Raw genomic sequence first — 23101 nt, forward strand, 5'->3', positions numbered from 1 at the left:
TCTGTCCTGATAATAGGTCCCTTATACCAGTAATGCATGGGCTAGGGAATTCTGGGAGTTGAAGTCCATATAACTTAAAGTTGCTGAGGCTGAGAAACACTGCCTTATACCATGACTTCCTGTACCTGATTGTGGCTTTCCAGATTCTCAGGTGGAGAAGGGCCTTTGTTATTCCCAGCTACGTATTCCCTTCCTTCTTTTCTAGTTGAAACAGTGAGGATGTATTCTGTGATCCTTGACATACTCAGCTCTAATTTCTCTCCTTTTATTTCATGCCTAAAATACATGCTATTTATAAATGTAGGCCTTAAATGCAAGCCTTAAATGCATAGTTTTTATGAGCAGTGGAACGGTCATAAAATAGAGAACATTAATGTTCCAGGAGGTTATGCCTTGCAAATAAGAGTATAAAACATTGTTCATAGTTGCCTATAGCAAGGGTGGACAACGTGTGTCTTTTTGTGAGGGCTGAAAATAGGCAAGCCAGAACAGAATTGGGAAGGTCACCTTTTTCTTTCTTCCTTTTCTTTTACTAGTATGAGTAGAAAAATGATCAGTGTGAATGAATCAGTTATGGAGTGTTGTCAAGGTTGATTTTCTGTTGCCCCTCATTTTTTCTCTCCTCGATCAGGATTTTTCCTTCCTGCCATGATCACCCACCCACCCAACATCCATCCATCCATCCATCCATCCATCCATCAGTGCAGGCTTTTCTCATTTTTCCATGCATGAAATGGAGCAGAGGACAGGGATCCATCCTGTTCTGTAGACTTAAGTAATTCTCTACAATTCTGCATAAAGCTACAACAGTGTCTTAATTGAATAGACATCCATAGAATAACATACCAGTGTTTTTTTTTCCCTCCCTCTAAATGTTGTTGGGAATATATTTCAGGTATATGTAAAGCAAGAGTGGTTTGTGTCCACTGTAGTCTGATCAGAAATGGTTAGAAAATAGAGTTGGCCTAAAACACAAGAGACAGCAGTGAAAAACACTTAGAAGAAGTTGCACCTTCTTTCTACGCTCATTCTGGTATTACCTGTTCTAGCTGTTTCTGGATCAATTGCATCCTTGACAAACAGGCTTAGTAGAATGATCAACTATTGCAGTGTTTCTTCTCTAGTTTTTGTCATGTTAGTTCCTAATGCTGGTTGTTGTTGTTGTTGTCGTCATGCTTTAGAATTACAAACTTTTGGTGGAAAGTGGAACAAGCTTAAAGCTAGTTCATTTCTTGCCTTGCTTACTGGCTCTCCTCTCTGCCTCCAAGACAAATGGTTTTGTTGATGCTTTCTAAAATGGACTACTGGCTTGATCATCTAGCCAAACTCCTCTGTTATGTATTATTTCTCTTGCAACCACCAGGCAGCATGGGATTCCAGTAGTTCACCCAGCATTGTGGCTTAGTGCAAACATAGCCTAAACGCTAGTTGCATTCCTCCTGCCCTGCCCCATCTTCCTTGATGAAAGTGCAAGCATGCAATTTTTCATAAGCCTTCAGTCATCCTATTAAGTACTGATTGGATTCTTACATCATGTTAATAAATATAGCTCATTTGGTTTTGGCCAAACTTAGTGTTTATAAACCCTAGTATATATTTCAGTGTTTTGGATTTTTAAACACAAACCAGCTTGGCATGATGTGTGAACTCAGTTACGTCTTCATATGTCTTTATTATAATTATCTTTAGATAGATGGACCTCAACATCCATTTCCAACCTTATTTCAAGTCTTGTTTAAAATGTATTTGTGGAAGGGCAGGTGAAAATCTGTCCAGATTCAGTGGGGAGGAGCGTAAAGATTATTCATCAAGCCTTTACCAGATCTTTCTCTAAACTTCAAGCCATTTAACTACGTTATTTGGATGAACTGAATCCTTGGAAGAAGGAGAAAGCTCTCATCGTGCAAGAAATGGTCATTTAGTCCCCAGATACTGTATTCTTTTGTTCATCACAATTTGTGCTCTTACTTTCACTTTCTAAGGACTTACTCTGATTTGATGAAGTGATCTTTCTTCCTCTACATTGCCAGATCTTTTAAAGCAGTCACGTTACAAATAAATAGTGGTCAATCCTAGTTATGAATTATGATTCCCTAGCCAACCTTGACTGATCTTGAAAAGGCTAAGCAGGGTCAGTCCTATTAGAACTTGGATGGGAAATTCTAGAGCTATGCCTGTGTAAGACACCCAGGGTCAAGCTCAAAGCTGAGGCAGTGGTTTTCAAGAACGGGTGCTCAGAAATCTGCTGGAAAGGACACTAACTATACCAGGTTGTCTGAAAACTATAAGCAGTAAAAATAAAACCAGCAGGGCACTCTGTTATTTCATCTTAATCTCTTGTCCAATATATTTGCTTATAGAAGAGGGTTTGCTGTCATCAGTAAATCTGACTTGAGTGGTTGATTACTTGTGTAGTAGAATACAACATTTTTTGTCTTTTGTCGTAAGCTATGACAGTCTTCTTCCTCTCCTCTGCTCTTTTGTGCCTTAGAACCAATCCAAAGAATTGGGTCATAGTTTTTACTTATGTTCAAACTTAATAGAAACCATCATTTGAGAAGAAGTTACTCCCCATAGGAGCATCTACAGTAAATCTCATGTTCTATCTAAGGTGATGTGAAGGAGAACTTGCTTAGGGTTTAGGAGTATTAGGCTGAAATGGAGGACTTGGACAGAAATAAGCTTCAGGTTGCCACTGGAGGATTTCTGCTGCATCCAATGGACGGAAGAAAGCAGTTATCAGAGGACTGGAAACTATGAGAAGAGATTGAGGGAAGCAAAGATGTTTGGCTTTGAAAAAAGACAATGAATGGTGGAAATAGGATTGTAATCTTTATATTCCTGAATGGGTATCACATTGAAGAAGGCCAGACTCTGGTATCCTAAAGTGAAGGACACAGAATGGTGGTTTTAAGTTTCAGGAGGATTTAATGTTAGGAAAAACATAGTACTGTAATGGTAAGATCAGTTGGACAACGGAGCCAATTCCTGAAAAAGGTAGGGAACTTTCTTTTGTTAGATGTCATCAAGCAGAGGCTGAACAGTTGTCAAGGATTTGGATTCTTGCATTGGGCAGTGAGATGGACTTGATGGCTTCTTCCAATCTGTCATTACTCTAAGAGAAAAGTATGTATAATATATAGAATAGCATTCCAGTGAATTACCAATTCTGTACATTACAGTTACATTATATTGACGCAATGTAGCTATAAAGCTGTACAATTATCACTTGAAGAACAATTATACTTAACAGACCCTCAGGGTCTGTGCTGTAACTCTTCATTGAAACTTGCAAACATGGCTGGAAACTTGGATTAAAGGTACATGAAGACTGCCAAGTATTTAAAATTTGCATTTATAAGTATCTTTAAATAGATATTTGTAGTGCATGCAACATTAGAGATACGCTCAACTGGTTCTCAGGCTGCGTTGTGTATAATAAGCCTGAACAAATACAGTATTTATTTATTTTTAAATAAACAAATCTTCAGTACATTTGGGTAAGGCAGAGAACTTGGTAGGGCATCAATGGAGATATCTACAATCACATTATTGGCCTGAAACATTACATTGACGATTCAGGGAAAATGATTAAAATTCAATTTGTTAATCCTTGAAAGGATAACAGAAAGTTATAAAAGCAGACAGATGGAGCCCAGATCTTGAAACTAGTAAGACCTCAAAGCAAAAATTCACAAAAGATAAGCCTGGGATAGACAATCATGCTTAGTGTACAGATCTGATAAGTCATTTCCTCCATCCATAAAGATTTTATTTCCAGAGGGATCTATACATAATCCATACCCTGGAAGAAGTGACAGTATATCCATGACAGAATGTAAATGTTATTTACCACCTAAAGAGCTGTAAACCAGCCTTACACAACCAGATAGCCTACAATTCTCATTGTCCCATTGTCCCCATATGTTATAGGGGCATATCTAGAGGGTTATCAGGTCATGGAGAATTCATGTAGATCCTGTAAAAAGTAGATTTTCAAAATGCATCCATCAGTGCTACCCCATGGTGATCAACTTGTGCATATGTCCTCTGAAGGATTTCTATCTTGTAGAAAACTAGTAGAATATGGGAGATTTGGGAAGGTTTAGATGTGGGAAACTTTGCTTGAAAGCCTTGCTCAATTAAGAAGCCCATTGGTTGGTCCTAGCTTAGTCTGCTCCCACCTGATGTACTGGACTTCATAATCCCCTAAAGGGGATGCTGGCTATAGGATGATGTGAGTTGTGGTCCAAGTCACTTGGAAAGCAGCAGTTTGGAGAAAACTGACATATTGCAAAGTTCTAGCCTCTTACAGCTTCTTTACTTGCATGAATACCTTTGGGCCTCATAAGCTAATAAATTATGGGGTATACTTGCCTGGCCAGAAGGAGGTAAGTTGGGATGACAGAGAGTATCCTGTACCTCTTCACCACTTGGTCTTCTTATAGATGGATTTATTTTGATACCAACCATGATAGCCACCAAGGAAGGCTATTCTGGGAGATTATCCACGATAATAAAGGTGGGATATAAAGTATAGTGAAATGAAGTGTAAAGTAAAGAGTAAAGTAAAGTAAAGCGTAAAGTAAAGAGTAGAGTAAAAAGTAAAGTCAAGTAAAAGATGCTTTCAAAATTTCAAGTGCAGCCATTGGCCAAAAAGTTGTCTGTCCCAGTTCTTTTCTTATTTACAAAATGTCAACCTTTAAACTTCAGAAGAAGATAAATCCACTCTCTTCTCGCTCCCCCTGAAAAACTTTAGTGCATTCATTGTTAGAAAATATCCAGGAAAGATGGTAGATGAAACTACCAGGTGGAAAAACAAAGATGGTTTGCTGTCCTGAGTGTTGATCCTGGTTTATTGCTAGATAAATGTAATAAAATGTGGAAATGCCAGGTTGTCTTCAGTCTATATTTTCCTGATTGCGTCAAGGAGGGCTGTCCAGGGCTTTAGATTCAAAGAGCAAAATATGATTTGGAGCACATGTAACTGAGCATATAGCATATGTTGTTGTTTATTCGTTTAGTCGCTTCCGACTCTTTGTGACTTCATGGACCAGCCCACGCCAGAGCTTCCTGTCGGTTATCAACACCCCCAGCTCCCCCAGGGACGAGTCTATCACCTCTAGAATATCATCCATCCATCTTGCCCTTGATTGGCCCCTCTTCCTTTTGCCCTCCACTCTCCCTAGCATCAGCACCTTCTCCAGGGTGTCCTGCCTTCTCATTATGTGGCCAACGTATTTCAGTTTTGCCTTTAATATCGTTCCCTCAAGTGAGCAGTCTGGCTTTATTTCCTGGAGGATGGACTGGTTTGATCTTCTTGCAGTCCAAGGCACTCTCAGAATTTTCCTCCAACACCACAGTTCCAAAGCATCGATCTTCCTTCTCTCAGCCTTCCTTATGGTCCAGCTCTCGCAGCCATATGTTACTACGGGGAACACCATTGCTTTAACTATGCGTACCTTTGTTGTCAGTGTGATGTCTCTGCTCTTAACTACTTTGTTGAGATTTGTCATTGCTCTTCTCCCAAGGATTAAGGGTCTTCTGATTTCCTGCCTGCAGTCAGCATCTGCAGTAATCTTTGCACCTAGAAATACAAAGTCTTTCACTGCTTCTACATTTTCTCCCTCTATTTGCCAGTTATCAATCAAGCTGCCAGTTATCAATCATTATCTTGGTTTTTTTGAGGTTTAGCTGCAAGCTAGCTTTTGCACTTTTTTCTTTCACCTTCCTCATAAGGCTCCTCAGTTCCTCTTCGCTTTCAGCCATCAAAGTGGTATCATCTGCATATCTGAGATTGTTAATGTTTCTTCCAGCAATTTGCTGGCATATAGCATGCATTACCTTGACAGCATCATCTTGCAAGATTTTGAACAGTTCAGCTGGGATGCTGTCGTCTCCTGATAGCATCTGTTAGGGTCCTCTTAAAGCAGCCACATCTTTTTCTGGGCTCTTGAGGCTGCCCTCTGCAGACACTGCATGATCAAAGGCACATTTGATTTCCGATGTTCCTGACTGGTGTTGCAAGTGCACCTGTGCATTCAGTTCATTGAGTGACTGGCAGGGTGTGAAACATAGAACACAAAGTTGTTGTTTCATTTCATTTCATTTCATTTCATTTCATTTATTTATTTTTATTTTTATCACTGCCCATCTCCCCCACAAAGGAGGGACTCTTTCATGGCTTTTATCTGATAATCTTTTAGGGAAAGTGCTTGTGAACAGCAGCATCTTTAACATAGAGATGGGTGAAGATTTCAGGAATTTGCAACGTGACTGTGGATATCATACTTATTGTTGACATGGGAGGAACTTCAAAGCTAATCAACATTAGGGCATAAACTTCCATCAGATGTAAGTTTAATGTTGGATTGCTTTTCTACCAGCCTCCCAGACCAGCCTCAACGTGCCAGTAGAGACGTATCAGTTGCAGAAAGCTCCTCTAATGTGTTCTTTTTCAGAATTGCAGTGGCACCCTCTTGAGATGGATTAGCACGAGAAGGGAAGGAGTGCCTTTGTGTGTGATGGCAGGAGGAAGAGAAACAGCCTTTTCCAGGACAGGCTGAAAACAGCCAAGGACCTCTGTGACAGACTCCTGTTGATCTTGTTAAGTGAAGCAAGCTAAGTAGAGGAACCTTATTTGACTCAGCAAGGAATTTTGTGCTGAACTACTGCTGCCAAAGGTCAGAGCTGCTGTGCATTGGCCAGATTTATGGGACATCTTTCTATGCCTCAGATAATTAGTGCATTTTGATTTAAAGTGCTTTTGACCTGCCCCTGAAGTATTACTATTTGTAATTACTTGGCCAGCACTGGTTGTGGAAATACCCTGGGAGACAACTTAATGAAATCATTCTGGAACCTTTCATTGAGGGAGATCTGTCAATTTGTGCACTTTGCTGAGGAACTAATGTGGTTTTGCCCGAGACTTGAATGTTCCACAGAGGCTCCTGTGACACTGAACAACTGAAGCTCTTCTGATATTTGCTGGTAGTATCTGACTTAGCTTCAATCTATTTTTTTTTTAAAAAGGATGCATTTTTTAATCTAGTAGTGCACCTTAAGATATTTCTTGCTCTGTTACTATTAAGACAACCTAGTTAATCTCTCTTCTTCTTCTGCCTACTGGGGCATCTGTGTATCTCTCAAATCATAGAAATAGTTGTAATTTGATTTTTAAGTGTCGGGATTTTCTATTTCCCAAAAGCAAAGTTAGATTTGAAATCATTCCATAGCTGGAAAAATTCTGCAGCAGAACTTGCATGTTAATAGCCATATTTGGTATAAAGCTTGGTTGTGAATGTCCACTCCAAAATTATTGTAATTCTTGTTCTTTTACTGTCACACAGAATCTGTTTTTAATCTGATTTGCAGCCCTGCTTTGCCTGTAAGCATTTACCTGTGGTTCTGGAAGCTTTATTTAAGTGCCAAATCCTGGTTTATTTGGCCAACCGAAATGGCAGCAATGAAGGAAGTGCACACTGTTCATTCACATCCAAGGCAGACTGGTATGTGAATGCAGCCTTTGTTGATAAGGGCTATGCATTTTGTCCTACTTATTCCCCACCACCACAAAAAAAGTTTTTAACAATTCTCATGGATAGTGGTCCTACAGTGATTTAGATGGCATGAGGGTCTTGTGTTTAACAGTGTGACCTGTGGCCTCCATAGCTTTTCTTGCTTCTATTAAATCCACTGGATGATATCAAGAGGAAATCCTCCATTTTTCTCAATTGGGAAGGAGTCATAGCCAAAGGGGGTGGAAAATTATGGAAAGATGTGAAAAAGGAAACAAGGACAACAGCAGTAGCACAGCTTCTACCCTCTCCAATAATTAAGTAAACTCAAAACTCTGTTAGAATAAATTTGAAATAAATTCTCAAACCCTCTGAGAATAGGATTGGAACACAGGAGCCTTGCTGCAGGAGAAGAAAATCTCTAAAAATTGCAAGGCAGGCGATACTGCTGATTTACCCAACTTCTGAATTTTTGTCAGGTCAGTAGTATGTGCAGAACTGGGATTTATGCACCTGCTAGTACAGTTCTACAATCACTGATGCTAATTGGTAATTATTAGGCATCTGGTCATGTATTTGGACCCTACCCATGTGTGTAGAAGTTGGCTTCTATAGCTACATGACATGAAACTATAAGGGTGTAAACGTATTTAAAAATTTCCCGAAAGTACTGCAGGTGTAATATAAGAAAAGGATTTTTCTTTCTTTCTTTTTTTAAAGGAGAGCTAAATAGAGGAATAACTTTCTCTACCACCCAGTAAATTGTCATCCAGAGTAAAGTAATAAAACAGTGGTTATTACTGAGACTCTGTAAGCATTCTGAGATTGATAGAATCATAAGCTGTGTGGATGAAAACTGCCAAGATTAGCCGGACTTAACTGCTTTAGATTATAGATCTTGTAACTACTTGTTATAAATGCCTAATGGTGGTGATGTTTTGGCTTTCGTAAATACAGAAAGCTAAAAGCTGCTAGATTGTATGTAGAAAGAATAAAGGAAGATAATGTAGGCAGCATTGCTTTCTAAAGTATGGATCTTTTTTCCCTTATGCATTCCAAACACAACACCCAATGATATAATAGAACGCAGGTGAAATAGCTCTTTAAAATCACAATGGTAGGAGAAACCAAATACTGTACTGCATTCTCCCTGTTGGCTTAAAGTCTTTTATGAACTGGAAGCTGAGCTGGGCTTAAAATACAATCAGGCACTGAGTGTGCAAGACACGCAGTGTCTAGATTAACATGTTGCTCTCAGCCAGGTTTCCTCAGTCTGGCAACTTGCATGGGTGTTGAGGCTGAAACTTAGAATTTCCCAGCTGTCGTAGCAGCTGTGCTGAGCTAAGACTTCTGGGAATTGTAGGCCCAACACATTTGGAGAGGTCAGTCTGGGGCTAACTAAATTGAGCTAGAATATGATTTGGTTTGGCTTAGGTGCTATACAAACTCAGCTGTTGTGGGATTGTAAACCATGGTTTGTGACTTGTTTGGACCCAGCCCAATGTGTTTTGTTCGGTAACTCATAACTTACTTGATACATGAACAGAGTGAATAAGGATACCCAGATCCAGGGTATATATACCTAATGTATGTACAGTATGTATGACGATGAACCATCAAGTTGGTGTCAATCCTTATCAACCACATGTATGTATGTATGTATATATTATATACTGTAGATATATAGATATATACATTTGTAAGCCAGAGTCATTATATGCGAGATGGGCGGCAGAGAAATTTAATAATAAATAAATAAATAAATAGAACTAAGATTTATAGATAGATACATAGATGTATGTATACCTAAGATGCATTTAAATCACCTATGGATTTAAATATTTCCTCATGGTGCCTGGTTTGGAGAACAGAAGTAGAGAGAGATGGGTCATATTAATATCATAATAAGTAATAATCCCAAAGGGAATGACAGTGTCTAAACCAGTGCTTCCCACACTTTTTCCTTCATTACCCAAAACCACTTAGCAGAAAGTCCTTTTTACCCAATGTAGGTAAAACACTTTAAGTCAATGTAATGGGTTTGTATGTCGTTACCCCCCAAAAAATCACTTTTACTCAATTTTGGGTAATTTACCCAGGTTTGGGAAGCACTGGTCTAAACCATGAAGCAGTCATAACTGATTTCCTTAGCTAGATAAAGCACAAAGCAGAGGGCCTTCTCAAGGCAGATGGGCCTTGTGGTCACCCTGATTGTGCATCCAGGTTAATCCTGGCTGATCTGGATTCCAAACGTTCATCAAAGCTCTGCAAGTATTCTTGGATTACGATTTCCTTCCAAAAGTGATCCTCCACTCCCTTCCATTTAATCAGAGGCACAGATGTAGAAAGAATGTAAGTCACTTCTCTCAACAGCTGCAGGGCTTCTTAACTCCCAAGACCTGATGACTCTCACAGTCTCATTTCTGCGGGATCCATTTGCTTCCCAAGTGTTGCCCTGTCCAACTGCCTGGGTGGCTTTCTTGCTACTCAAAACTTTTACTTCTGTTAGCATGACAGGTATCCATGGACAGGTCGCGAAGGCAGAGCCCAGCTGTTTTGTCAAATCCTCCTGAAGATGATAAAATTGTTGTTGACTTAACAATGAAGATGATAAAATTGACCTACTGTCAGGGGGGAAAATGGCCAGGTTTGATTGGCAGGTTATTTCTGTGATGCAGGAAGATCATTGTTTGGTCATTTTACAAACTGTTGGGTTTCATTTTGCAAATTACATCCATTTGTGATGGTGAATAATAGCTCAACACATACACACTTGAGTTTTTAAAGATCTATTTGCCCCTTATCTGATTGCAAGATATGGCCCTTAATAAATGATTCTGGCACAAAAGAAACATCTGTAAAAGGTGTTAAGGATGTTGAATAAAATATTAGTGGGGGGATAATTTTAATTTACATCCTACCTTTCTGCTTTTGATCTCACATAGAACCAATAATAATGCCATAAAAATAATAGCAAAATAATGATAAATATGATGATGTATGGTAAACACATTGGAAAAAACTAACCAAATATTAAAACATCGTTTTCAATCCATTTTCAGTCAGTCAGGAGCAAAAAATTAAAAGAAAAGTCATTTTCCTATTCTCTGAGTGGATCACATGTGCAAGGAGGCACATAGCATTTAAAAAAAATGTTGGAGGGAGAAAAAAGATGGCAGCAAACTTATATGAAAGAAAGCACAATGAATTCAGGTTGCACTCCTAATATTTAAATCTACTTCAGGTTCTGAATCATCCAAGGCTGGTGTTGGAGTTTCCATTGGACCTAGGATGTGCTGATGTCCATAGCATGGCTTGAGGTCCACACAGATGGTATTGATGGTACCTATCTGTCTGCCCTCCTGGCTGAGCCAGCAAGGTTAGGAACAATGAGAAGGCACAACTTGGGCCCTCCCCTTCTGTGTGGCAGGGCAGATTGGGCCTGACAAGGGATATGGCAGTAGCCAGGAGGGGGGGCATGGAGAGCATTTTTTCATGGATCCCCTAAATCCACAACTTGCAGTTATTGTTGGCAAAAACTCTTGATACCTGCTGATGTTGCTGCAGCACCCTTGACATTCTTACCCAGCCCAAACTCCTGATTCCTTCTATCAGTGGCAGAGGTTGGCCATGGTGTAGTTTGTTGTGATGTATTCTGATGTGATGGGTGGAGAGATTGGGCTGATCAGCAGCTATAGCAAGGGAGTAGAACTTGTAGCAACTCTTGATGGACATGGAGGACCTTGGCTAAGTAGTTAGCTGCTGCCATCTAGCCCAGTTGGCTAAAGTTGGTTGAGTCTAATCTGTAGGCTGTGAAGAAGTTTTGACGTGTTCACTGATCTAAGTGAGTAAGAGACCATTCTTCCTAAATATTTGCTGCCATTGTCCAATTTGATAAAAGAAGGCATGGAACTGCATTGCGATGTTGGGTGTATGAGAAACTCTGAGCCCAGCTCCAATAATAAAATAATCCCAAGGTTTAAAGCTAAAATGCATGTGTGTGTGTGAGAGAGAGGGGGGGATTGAAGTTTCTCTGTTTCCCAAGATAGGACAGTTTCGGTTTTCACAGACAAATTAGACAACTAGAATCTTCAGCAAATAGAACTCCTGTTCTAACCATCTATGCCTGTTCTAAGACTGCATCTCACCCCTCACCTGTGTCTCCCCAGTTGTCATTTAGCATATTCTGTCCACTGAATGAGTTTTTCCCAAGAATTTTCTTTTTAAATGGGCTATTTCTGGCCTGAAATTAATTCCCTCTTATGCATAGATGGTTCTACTGAGGTTACAAAAGGATTCAGTTAGGCAACTACTTCACTGTTTCTGCTTAAGATTGGCTTACTCTGCAATCCAATTACCAACCTCTCTTTCAATTGCCTTGTTTTTCTAGATGGAAGTTTGTGTTCAGTTGGAAGTTTGTGTTTTACCTATTCTTGATTCTGTGTCCTCAACCAAGTGGTGACTTCCTTTTTTTTTTAATTTTTAATTTGTTCAAGGTGTTTTATAATTGTTTGCATTCTTATGTTAGTCTGACATGTCCAGGAATAATGACACAATTAACATGTCTCACCTTGTAGAATCAAACATTATGAAAGAATTTAGTGATTGCTGTATATCAAATGCAAGACCAGTTCATAGTGAAAGTTCAAATTGTCTTTCTTCTGCCAGAGTAATGGAATGGGCTAGTTATCCCTCTCTTTGGGGCAGGAGGCTGGTCTCCATCTCCCCCTTGTTTTGATAATAGATCATGTATCAGGCTGTTTATCACCCAGCCACTATATCATACCTGTCTGCTTTCTCAATCAGTAGGTATACTTGTCTGCAGCAAAATGTGATGCCCCCTTCTACCTTTAGCAATTCTTACTTCTTCTTCTTTTTTGAGCTAAAACATAGGTCCCTGTAACAGCTTTCCTTTAAACAGCTTGCAGTACAATAGCCAATTCTGCAAAAATGAGTGTGTGGGGTGGGGAGGGTTTGATTGTTGAGTCTAAATCAAATGTCGAAGTTGAGGTTCATGATAGTTGGCAAATAAAAACGAGAATCCTGATTCTTTTTCTGTGTATCTTTAAGTATGCATCCATCCATAGAGTATAAATGTTGACCCAGTAAAATTCTGTGGGATCTTTTGAGCATGTTCTCTGCCATGAAACCATACATTCTTCCCTAAACACAAGGTCTTGATAAGCTGACTGTGATTGCTTTTGATCAGATGGCTGAATTACAACTCCCCACAGCCCCAGATAGCCTGATCAGTGGTGAGTGGTGTTGGAAGTTAGAGTTAAAGCAGCATTAGGACCTATTTTTCTATGCCTAGACTATCCCAGTTCTTCTGTGTGTTCATGATGATTGTGCAAATGAAAAGACTAATCCTGAGTATTAAATTGGTAGGCTTGCAGTATAGACCTGCTTTGGAGGAGCGGAAAATGGTTGTGCTTTGCCTGTCTAAGATAGAAACTTGCTTTTCAGTTTCAGCATGAACATCTGCCTTGGTGCTTGTAATGGGCTGACAGTGCTACAGTGATTTCAACAAGTAGGCTGGAAATAGGTAATGAACATAAAACCTGTCAAGGAAATGGGCATTTTTTACCCTGTACTGTACTTTAATGACGTGTTTTAACGTGCTGTTGTTAGTTGCCATTGAGTTGTTTAAGACTCATGGTGACCCTATGTATAAGAGAACGAAATGCTGTTTGGTCTTGCACCATATGCCTGACTGTTCCAATGTTTGCATCCATTGTTGCGGTAATTGTATCAATCCATCACATTGAAGGTCTTCCTCTTTTCTGCTGGCCCTCGACTTTACCAAACATGATGTCCTTTTCAAGCGATCGGTCTTTCCTGACGATGTGCCCAAAGTATGAGAGTCTAAGCCTAGTTATTTCCGCCTCTAGGGAACATTCTGGTTGTATTTCTTCTAAAACGCATTTGTTTGTCCTTCTGGCAGTCCATGGTATTTTCAATAATCTTCGCCAACACCACCATTCGAATGCATCAGTTCTTCTTCTATCTTCCTTTTTTAATGTCCAACTTTCACAGGCATATGTGGCAATTGAGAAGAGCATGACGTGAGTCAGACGCACCTTTGTTTTTATACTGATGTCTTTACTTCTGAAAACTTTAGATAGGTCTTTGATGGCAGATATTCCCAGTGCGATACATCATTTGATTTCTTGGTTACTACTTCCCTTGGCATTGATCGTTGATCTGAGTAGAATGAAATTGTTGATGACTTCAATTTCTTCTCCATGTGTTTTGACATATGAAGCATTTCTTTTCTTGGTTTGGCTTGTGATTAAAAAAAAAGGTATTTGCCAGAACTGAAACTTCTCTTCAGATATCTAAAGGAATACAAAGGGCCACACAGAAGAGCATATTCTGTTCTCTGTTCTTCCAAGATTCAGGGCACGTAAAATGGTTTAAGTTACAGGAAGGAAGGTTCTGGTTGAATGATACGGAAAACTTCCTGACAGTAAAAGCAGTTTGACAGTGAAACCAACAACCTGGGTATCTCACTGACTAGACAGTTTCACTTTTAGAACCTGATTTATCTCTGAGATATTTCTTCATTCTCTGGTGAATCACCCTTTGTTGGGCAGAAGAACTAGCTGCCTCTTTCCTTGATAATCCCTTGATCAAAAGTTCAGGACCTCTTTCCCAGTTCTGAAAAGACCATTTAATAGCCATTAGATCTTTGAAGCCATGTGAGAATTTTTTGCTAGCTGTTACGTTTTGCTCTGGGTGAACAGCCAGTTTTGCCAAAATCTTAAATTTCTAGTTTTAGCTAATATTAATCTCACATTTTTAGGGGGGGTGCATTCTGAAGCTCCCTGCTAGTTTTTTTAATTGAAAATATGAGTATATAATCCTTTCCTTAGAATAATTCTTTGGTACCATATAGGTGTAGTGGTGAATATGCTGGACCAGAAACCAGGTGACCATAAATTCTAGTCCTCCCTTAAGCATGCAAGCTGGCTGGGTGACTCTGGGCCAGTATCTCTCTCTCAGCCCAACCCACCTCACAGGCTTGTTATGGGGAAAATAGGAGATAGGAGTATTATGTTTTCTGCATTGAGTTGTACAAATTAGGGTTATAAATCAAATAATAAATAAAGTTGTACAGGTAGTCCTCGCTTAACTACCACAATTGGGACTGGAATTTTGGTTGCTAAGTGAAGTGGTCATTAAGGCGGATCTGACCCAATTTTACGACCTTTTTTGCAGCGGTTGTTAAGTGAATCCCCATGGTCATTAAGTAAACCACATGGTCGTTAAGCGAATCATGTGGTTTCCCCATTGGTTTTACTTGCCGGAAGCTGGCTGGGAAAGTAGAAAATGGCGATCACATGACCGCAGGACACTGCGACATTCATAAATGAGAACTGGTTGCCAAGTGCCCAGATTGTGATCATGTGGCCATGGGGACACTGTGATGGATGTAAGCGCAAGGACCTTTCACAAGTTTTTTTCAGCACTGTCGTAAATCTGAACCATCACTAAATGAATGGTTGTTAAGTGAGAACTACCTGTATGTTGTAATATTTTGCTCCCTTTGTATTTTTTTCTCCCTCGGCTTCTTTGCTTGTCACAAGGCTGTGTGATAACTAGAATCCCAGTGGTTTGGTCATGAGTGGGTTCATCAACATTGCTGCTTGGTTGTTACTAAGCCAGACCTAGCTTGGTGTGCTGATGTCTCTGGTCACCCTCCACAAAGAAATATCAAATATACACCTTTAATAAACTAAAACAACCCATTATTTTGTTGTTTGATTTCTCCTGGACAAACAACGCTAGAGTCCCACGTTTGCAAGGATTCTAAGCTGTCAAGCCACAGGCCACTCACTAATCCTATCTCCTTGTGAGCAGAGCCAGTGGGTATGAGCGGGTGCATTGTATTAAGTGAGCTTGATGTCTTATGTTGTGCAAATGTAGTGCTTTTTGTTGCTAAATTAAAAATGAGACTCGTAGAACCAAAAAACTTTAATTAATTTTAGACTGTGTAAGAAATCACCAGATTGATGAGTTGGATAAGACCATTTTGGCCATCCAGAGTCCAACTCCTTGCTTACACAGGAATCTAAATGAAGGCATCCCTATTCATCTCTGCTTGAACACATTCAGTGAGTAGGAGCTCACCTCTTCTCTGAGTAATTAACTCCGTTATCAAACTGCTCATAATCTTAGGATTTTTTTTCTCACATTTATCAGAATTTGCTTTCTGTAATTTGAGATAGTTATCCCATGTCTAGCTTTCTAGAACTATAGAGAACAAATCTTGGCCATCTAAGAATGTGTTCTTCATCAGGAAGACACTCCTTCAGGAATATGAAGAATATTACCATAACCAGATACCCCAATATTTTTTTCTCCAGGCTAAATATACTAATCCTCTTACCTTTTCTTCACAAGTTTTAGTTTTCTAAGGTTTGATCATCCTTCTTGCTTGTCTATGAATGTATTTTAATTTTTCTGTATCTTTAAAAAGTGATGCCTAGAACGAGACATCATGGTTGACCTGATGCCTGATCATTCAGAGTCTAGTGAGTCTAGTCTTTGATGCAGTCTATAGTTGCACTTGCCATATTTGTCATTCATATCACACTACTAACTCACATTCAATTTGTAAGCAACTACTATTTCAAGATCTTTTTCACAAGTGCTATCATCAAGCCAGGTATATCCCATGCTATAACTGAGCACTGGATTCTTCTTCTCCTTTTCAAGAACTTTGTGTTTATCTCTGTTACATTCCATTCTAATATTTTCAGCCCACTTCTCTAAGCTGTTGAGGAGTTTTTGAACTTCGTTTCTGTCTTTGAGAGTACTAGTTATCCACCCGTCTGCCCCCAGTTTTGTGTCATTTACAAATTTATTAAGTATTCCCTCCAAGCCTTCATCCAAATCATTAATGAAAATTCTGAAAGCTATAGATCTACTAATAGATAGGTCACCCAGTTCATACTTAAGAGAATATCATGGGATTGTTTAACAAATGCTTCACTCAAATTAAGATATATTATATTCACAGCATTTCCACAATCTATTGAGGAAGCTAACCAACCGAAAATGAAATAAGTTTAGTCTGAAAAGGTTTATTATTGACAAATCCATGCTGACTTCTAGTAACCATTGCATTGTTTTCAAGGTGTTTTCGGTCCATCTGTACTATGATATACGAGTCTTCCAAGTAATTTGGAAAACAACCATAGAACTATCAATACTCTGAAGGGTGTCCTTGTATCTCAGGTGTGTGAGTCACTGCTCTAATACACCTGGAGGAATCTCTTTGGGGGGAGATGGGTGGTGACAGAAATTTGAAATATAAATAAATACATAAACAAACGAACACACAAATGGACTGGAGAGCGGCTGATGAAAAAGGCTCCTCTCTGCTTGAGTCCCTGGAAAACTAGTGCCTGTTAGAGTAAGAGATATTAGGAGACACTGATATACTGCAATTTAGTATGTTCCCAATAATTTATACACAGAAGGATCTGACAACCTCTTAAAAAATGGGCAGTTCTATGGCAATTCTATGGTATTTCTGCTTTTGATTAGAGATTCAGATCCAATCACAAAACTGCCCAAGTTTGGGGAGGCTAATGGAAAGAAGTCAAGTCAGAAAACTGAATCAAACAGAGGCACAGTGGGATGTCTCCCCCAGAGGTGAGTGCTTTTGACTCCATGGATTCCTATAATGAATTGCTTAATTTATTTCTGCTAGCACACTGCTGTGCTGAAGCTTGTTGTTTGAGAATTAACACTTACCAGCATGAGAACTGAGATACCAGGCTGTAGGGTGACGAAGAAATTTTTGCAATCCACTCCAACGTTCCCTGACCTTTATTGTTAGCTCTTGAAGAGGAATTTAAATCTGCTTTAAAGATGGATTTAGTGTCAGAAACTTGTCACTAGATATTTCTGTCTCTTATTCCTCTTGAGTGTTGCACTTGGAAAGTGGGGAGCATCATCTGCCTTATTTAAAATAGTTAATACGGAAGCACAGGTTAAATGTTCAAGCCGGTGTTTTGCTTTTGTGTCAAATTTCTGATAGTACATTGTGTTACCTAGAAGTTAGTGCAAACTTTTATTAATGTGGGCATACTTCAGCAAACCTACAAAGTAATCTTTTAGTGAGGCTGATTCTTAATAAAGTGCTCCAACAACTTATTTTGTAGGTACTTTACTTATGTTGTAAGTATGGTACAAATAGTTGGAGTTGGATCCATGGAGAGTAGAAGTCTTTTTTTTTTAAGGAGATGAGCATCTAGACGATTTTGACACTTCCAACCTGGCATCTGAACAAAGCTCTTTTAATGGGATTAGCTTGTCAGAGTTGAATCTGCCCATCTGGTCTAATCATCAAGAGAAAGCCTTTTCAGAGTCTTCTGTCCTTGCAGTGTAAGAGGGGGGAAAAGAAGTTTTTTCTCTGTAATAGGCTCAGTTTTATGAAATTCTCTCCCACCAGTGATGTGAGTGGTCCAAATCTTCCTCTCTTTTTGTAAATTAGTTAAAACAGTCTTAATTCCATTGTACCTTCAGCCCAGCCTGAAGGAGGGTTCAAATATAGCATAGAACAGAAGAATAATTAGTTTATTTTTGTATGCTTCTTGTGTATTTTATTTCTTATGTTATATGCTACTCAGTGTCTGCCAGGATTGGGGCAGGTTGTATATTTTGTTCAGAAAATAAATAATATTGTGTTTATAACCCTGAATTTGAGTCATCCCCTTTGCCAAAAAAGAGAAAACAGAAACATTATAAATAAGACTCTAGTCCTGTGTAATGCATCTTCCCCACTGTATCAGTTAGGATTGCTAACTCCAGTTAAAATTACTCCTGAGGGTTTCTTCCTTCCTAATATATATAAGTATATATGATACACTTGTATACATACAGAATGTGTGCTTATCTATCTACCCTCAAAAGGGCAAGGCCAGGACAAGAATTAATATTAGTTGTATTAGTAACAATTAAAGTTAATTAAAGTTAATACATTTATAAAATTGACTCCTTCCACATGTAACAGCTTTCTCTCCAAGAGGCATAAATCATGTTCACCCAAAGCGATATGAAATATTTATGCGCTTACGTGTAAACACACATAGCCTTTCCTCCTTCAAACAGGAACAGAAAAAAACGGTAAAACAGAAGGAAAAACAAGTAAGGGAAAGTAGATACATTATAAAGCAGCCTTTCTCAACTTTTTGGCCCTGGAGGAACCCTTGAAATATTTTTCAGGCCTCGGGGAACCCCTGCACATTCAGGCTCAATGTAGGCCAGAAGTCACAAAATTATGATCTTCATTTCATGGGTAGGATTGGATATAGGCATTAACAGTGTTCTTAAGTGAAAAATAAAGAATGAAACTTACCTCTTTAATGTGAAGTTGCCCGAATTTGAAATAATTTTATAAATAAATCATGATCTCCCAGGGAACCCGTAGTGACCTCTCGCAGAACCCTAGGGTGCCACGGAACCCTGGTTGAGAAACCCTGTTATAAAGGGGAGAAGAAAGTGAATAAAAGTTGGATAGAGATGAAGTCAGGGAAAGAAGACCAAGAGTGAGATATGCTGTTTAGCTGTAAAGGGTTCAAATTCACCAGGCAGGAGGCTCCTTCCAAGGTACTAAGCAGGAGCCATCAACTCTTATTTTCTAAATGTGTTTTGGGGGCGGTCTCTGGAGAGCCAAGAGGCATTCTTGCAAAAAAACTGAGTCTGGGGAGGGTTAAAAATCTGGCACACAGGCAGCAAGGAAGGTACCTGTAGGCTCATTGGTGTCCACAGTTATTTCATTCTTCTTTTTTACCAACTAATCAAAGTTAGGTACCAAGATGGGGTGAATTCTTGATTAACTATAGGAGACAAATAAATAGGATTTGTGTTACAGCTGAACCCAGCAAATTCTGAGATTCTGAAGAGTGTTAAGTCTTTTAAAGGCACAAGCTAATATACAATAGAAGAGGTTTCATATTGTTTTTCTAGCCATCTTTTCACCTAAAAAGAACCCTTTACATAACTTTGTTCCCCTTCAGTTGCTGGATGATTTCCTAGGCGTTTGAAAAACATTTGAACATGAAACATCCGGAGAAGAATATTTAGCACTAAAGCTAGAATAATAAAGGATCCCTACAATCTTAACTCACGCAACCTTTTCTCATCTTTTCTCCTAAAATATAACATCATAGAATCTTAGCAAAAGAACTGTAAGGTTCTTTGGTTTTTCATTAAGAAGAGGACAGTTTTAATCTGGTGACTTTAAAAATGGTCTTGTAATATCAATGCAAGACTCTTAGCTTTGGAGAAAGGAAACCATAAAATTTGTTTCATTTCGTTTTCATTTGGAATCACTTTGGGAATTTGGAGGGAAATATTACATGTGAAAAATTGTGCACCTTTTTATACATTTGTCCTGAAATACACATTCTTCTCAAGCAATATCCCCTGTAGGTGTGATTGTTCCTAATATTCTCATTTCTGTTTGCACTTTTGAATTGTGGAACTGAGACACAGGGTTCAGAGACATGTAAAACCCAAAGGATATATTCTTTCCAGTTCACTTAATAATTTTGGAAGTAAGAATTAGGTTGTTTCGTAGTAAAACAGCATGAATTAAACACAGTTCATATCTCTACTCCATATGATTATGCAGTAGTGTTTCCATTTGGTGGAATTAAAAATGCTCATTTAATGGGAATCTTTGGAGAGGTTCAGGAAGGCATTTGCCCCTGGGGCTTTCAGGCTTTGTACACATAAATTAAAATGTGAAGCCAGTGTTTTTTCTTATCCATTCCTGGTTTTAGTGATGCTGTTGCTAATGGCTATTTCTGCATAGATCAAGGTGTACAAACAGTCTGCAAATCAGCTGTGAAGAAGTACAGGAAAGGGTTCTTTTCTTCCCTGTTTGGTTTCAAATGCCACACTGAAATTCCTGTTTATTCCTTGTTCTTCCATTTCACGCTGGGAAAAAGGGATGGCAAAATTCACTTGGGTAGGGAAGGAGGCGGATTTGTCCAGGAGGAGCAGTGTGCTTACCTTTTTAAAAAAATAAATCTGGAGTACCATTGTTTGGCATCCAAAAGTGACAGCAATTTCCAGACCCTCAGTCTAAGGACAGGCATAGGATCAAGCACATGTAGGAACTGACAGCAAACTCTTCAGCTGTGCTTTCCAGAGCAGGATGGAAGGAGTGAATGGGTGAAAGAATTCATGTGCCTTTTTGTCTCAGAGAATTCCCTGCTGAAGCCAATCTGTGCACCTTGCTTGTGATTTTGAGAAGGTTCTGTGTTCAAATCTCCTTCTTGGCTTTAATGCCTCTCTGCTGTGCCAGATCAATACTGGACAGATTTGTAAGGGAAATGAATTTCCTGTGTCTGACAACTGTGATGAAGAGATCTGGAAAGGTTATGTATGGACAGTGTTTTTTCTTTAAAAAGTTCACCTCCCTTGTCCTTTCCGCATTCATTATAGCCTTCTCCAGACACTCAGCTGAATATGTGAAGGGCTTCCAACTGTGTAGAGCAGTGTTTCTCAACCTTGGCAACTTGAAGACCTGTGGACTCCAACTCCTAGAATTCCCCAGTCAGCCGTGCTGGCTGAGGAATTCTGGGAGTTGAAGTCCACACGTCTTCAGGTTGCCAAGGTTGAGAAACACTGGTGTAGAGATTGGGGGCAAGGGTACATCCCTGCCTCCTATTTTCCCAACCTACAGGATCTCTTGTTGGTCCAGCTCTCCTTGAGACTCTGGCAGAATGCATGGCAGGTGGGGGAAGAAGGAGGGGGACCAGGGCACACACCCCATCTTTCTACGCAGCTTGAAGCCTTCTACCCATTCTGCTGAACCCCTGAGGACTGTCTTGTGAATAAGAACCAGCCCCTATTGATACTACATGAAACTTAAAAATTATTGTTAAGTTCTTATCCACAGCCGCTTAGGTTTTCTGGGAAACAGGCATCTGTGGGTAAGTGGGTGTCAAAAAAGTCAAGATGGTGACCACAATCTCACAATCAAAGCCCTGCTCCTTTTACATGCACAAGACATGTTGAAAAGGGGTCTGGATTTGATCATACAGTAATGGCTCCTGTCTTGGCTGCTTTCATCTCCTCTTTCCCACGGACACCTCAGCTAGACAATATTTTCAAGATCTCACTTAGTTGATTTTCCTAATTATATCTCAGTTTCACTGGGTTCACCTATAGCCAAAGTAATCATGATTTGGTGAATCAGTGTAATAATCTGGTTTGCATGTAGTATGAACCCACAGTGGATCGATTCCGAAGTCACTTTAAGCCAAAACCAAACTGTTCACGTTCCAGGAAAAAAAAATGAGTTGCCTGCCTATTGTCAGATTTATGTTTTCAGTCTCTCATGCTAGAAGGTTGCTGGCTTTGTTGTTGATTTATTTTAAAAGTTCATTGTCCCTAGTCTTTCAGAACCTGATGGCCACCAGGGTTAAATTCTGGGTCAGGAGCCACAGAAGGTAAACTGCTATGTGTGTGAATTAAATGAGCCCACTGTGAGCTGTAAATGTCAAGATTCTTTCATGGCAATTTTTCCTTTTGTAATTAGAACTAAGAACATTGATAACATCTCAAGAGCTTGGAAGCACTGAGAGCATCAGACAAGATGCAGGTTGCCATAGCAGCTTTGTTCTCTTCCTCAATTCTTTCCCTCTTTCCTCTCTTTTTTTCAGGAGCATTATTATTATTAATATACACAACAATGTGAAATTACAGCTGCCAGTTCTTTAGCTGGTGTTGGCTTTCATTCACATGGAGTTCTTCCCAAGAACCTAGGATGTTGTAATGTATCGGTGGTGTATATATGCGGATCCAAGCAGTGTGATTTTGTAACTGAGAAATGGAAATTTTGTCAATGTGCAGATTTTCTAAGTGCTGTCCAAGGTGGTATGGCACCCAGCGTGTTGATAGCCACGGGGACCACCACAGCTGGTTCATGCCGTAATCTTTCAGGTCTTGATACTTTGTGATCTTTTACAATCCTTCTACAATTCTCCTCTCCCACCACCTCTTCCGCTAAACTTGGTTTATTAAAATGGCTTTCTTGCAATAAATCGGGATAGATGGATCAATGTCACAGAATTCCTGCTGCTCCAGCTGTTGTGCTAATCCAAAATAATAACACTTTATGCATATAAAACTGTTTCCCAACCTCAGCAACTTTAAGATGTGTGGACTTCAGCTCTCAGAATTCCCCAGCCAACTTGCATGGAAAGTCCTAGGACAGCATTTGACAGCTTGTCCTATGTGAATGTATTGAATTCCTTTTAAAGCCATCTGAATGAGTGGCCATCACCATGTCTTATGGCAGTGAATTCCACAGGTTAATTATACATTTCTTTGTAGAGATGGGAAGCTTCCTAATGTAGCATTGAACTGAGCTGATCAATAGCCTGGCAATACTAAGAGGGTCTACATTGAGAGCAATATATGTTTTGAATGACAATACTAAGTGATTTATGTGGGGGTTGGTTTTGTCCCCTTTTCCCATAGGGAAAACGGCTGGGGCACCGTTAAAGGTAGGGTTCTGGAGTAGACGATTACTTGCTTTTTTGACCCATATTCAT

The 23101-nt window shown here is 39.4% G+C and overlaps 1 protein-coding gene across 3 annotated transcripts in view; it reads left to right on the plus strand.

Annotated features, from left to right (window-relative positions):
- Positions 1–23101, plus strand: part of MYO5B (myosin VB) — a 251727-nt gene that overhangs the window by 54361 nt on the left and 174265 nt on the right. The window lies entirely within an intron of this gene.

The sequence above is a fragment of the Candoia aspera genome, chromosome 2 (assembly GCF_035149785.1).
Source record: "Candoia aspera isolate rCanAsp1 chromosome 2, rCanAsp1.hap2, whole genome shotgun sequence".
Taxonomy (NCBI): domain Eukaryota; kingdom Metazoa; phylum Chordata; class Lepidosauria; order Squamata; family Boidae; genus Candoia; species Candoia aspera.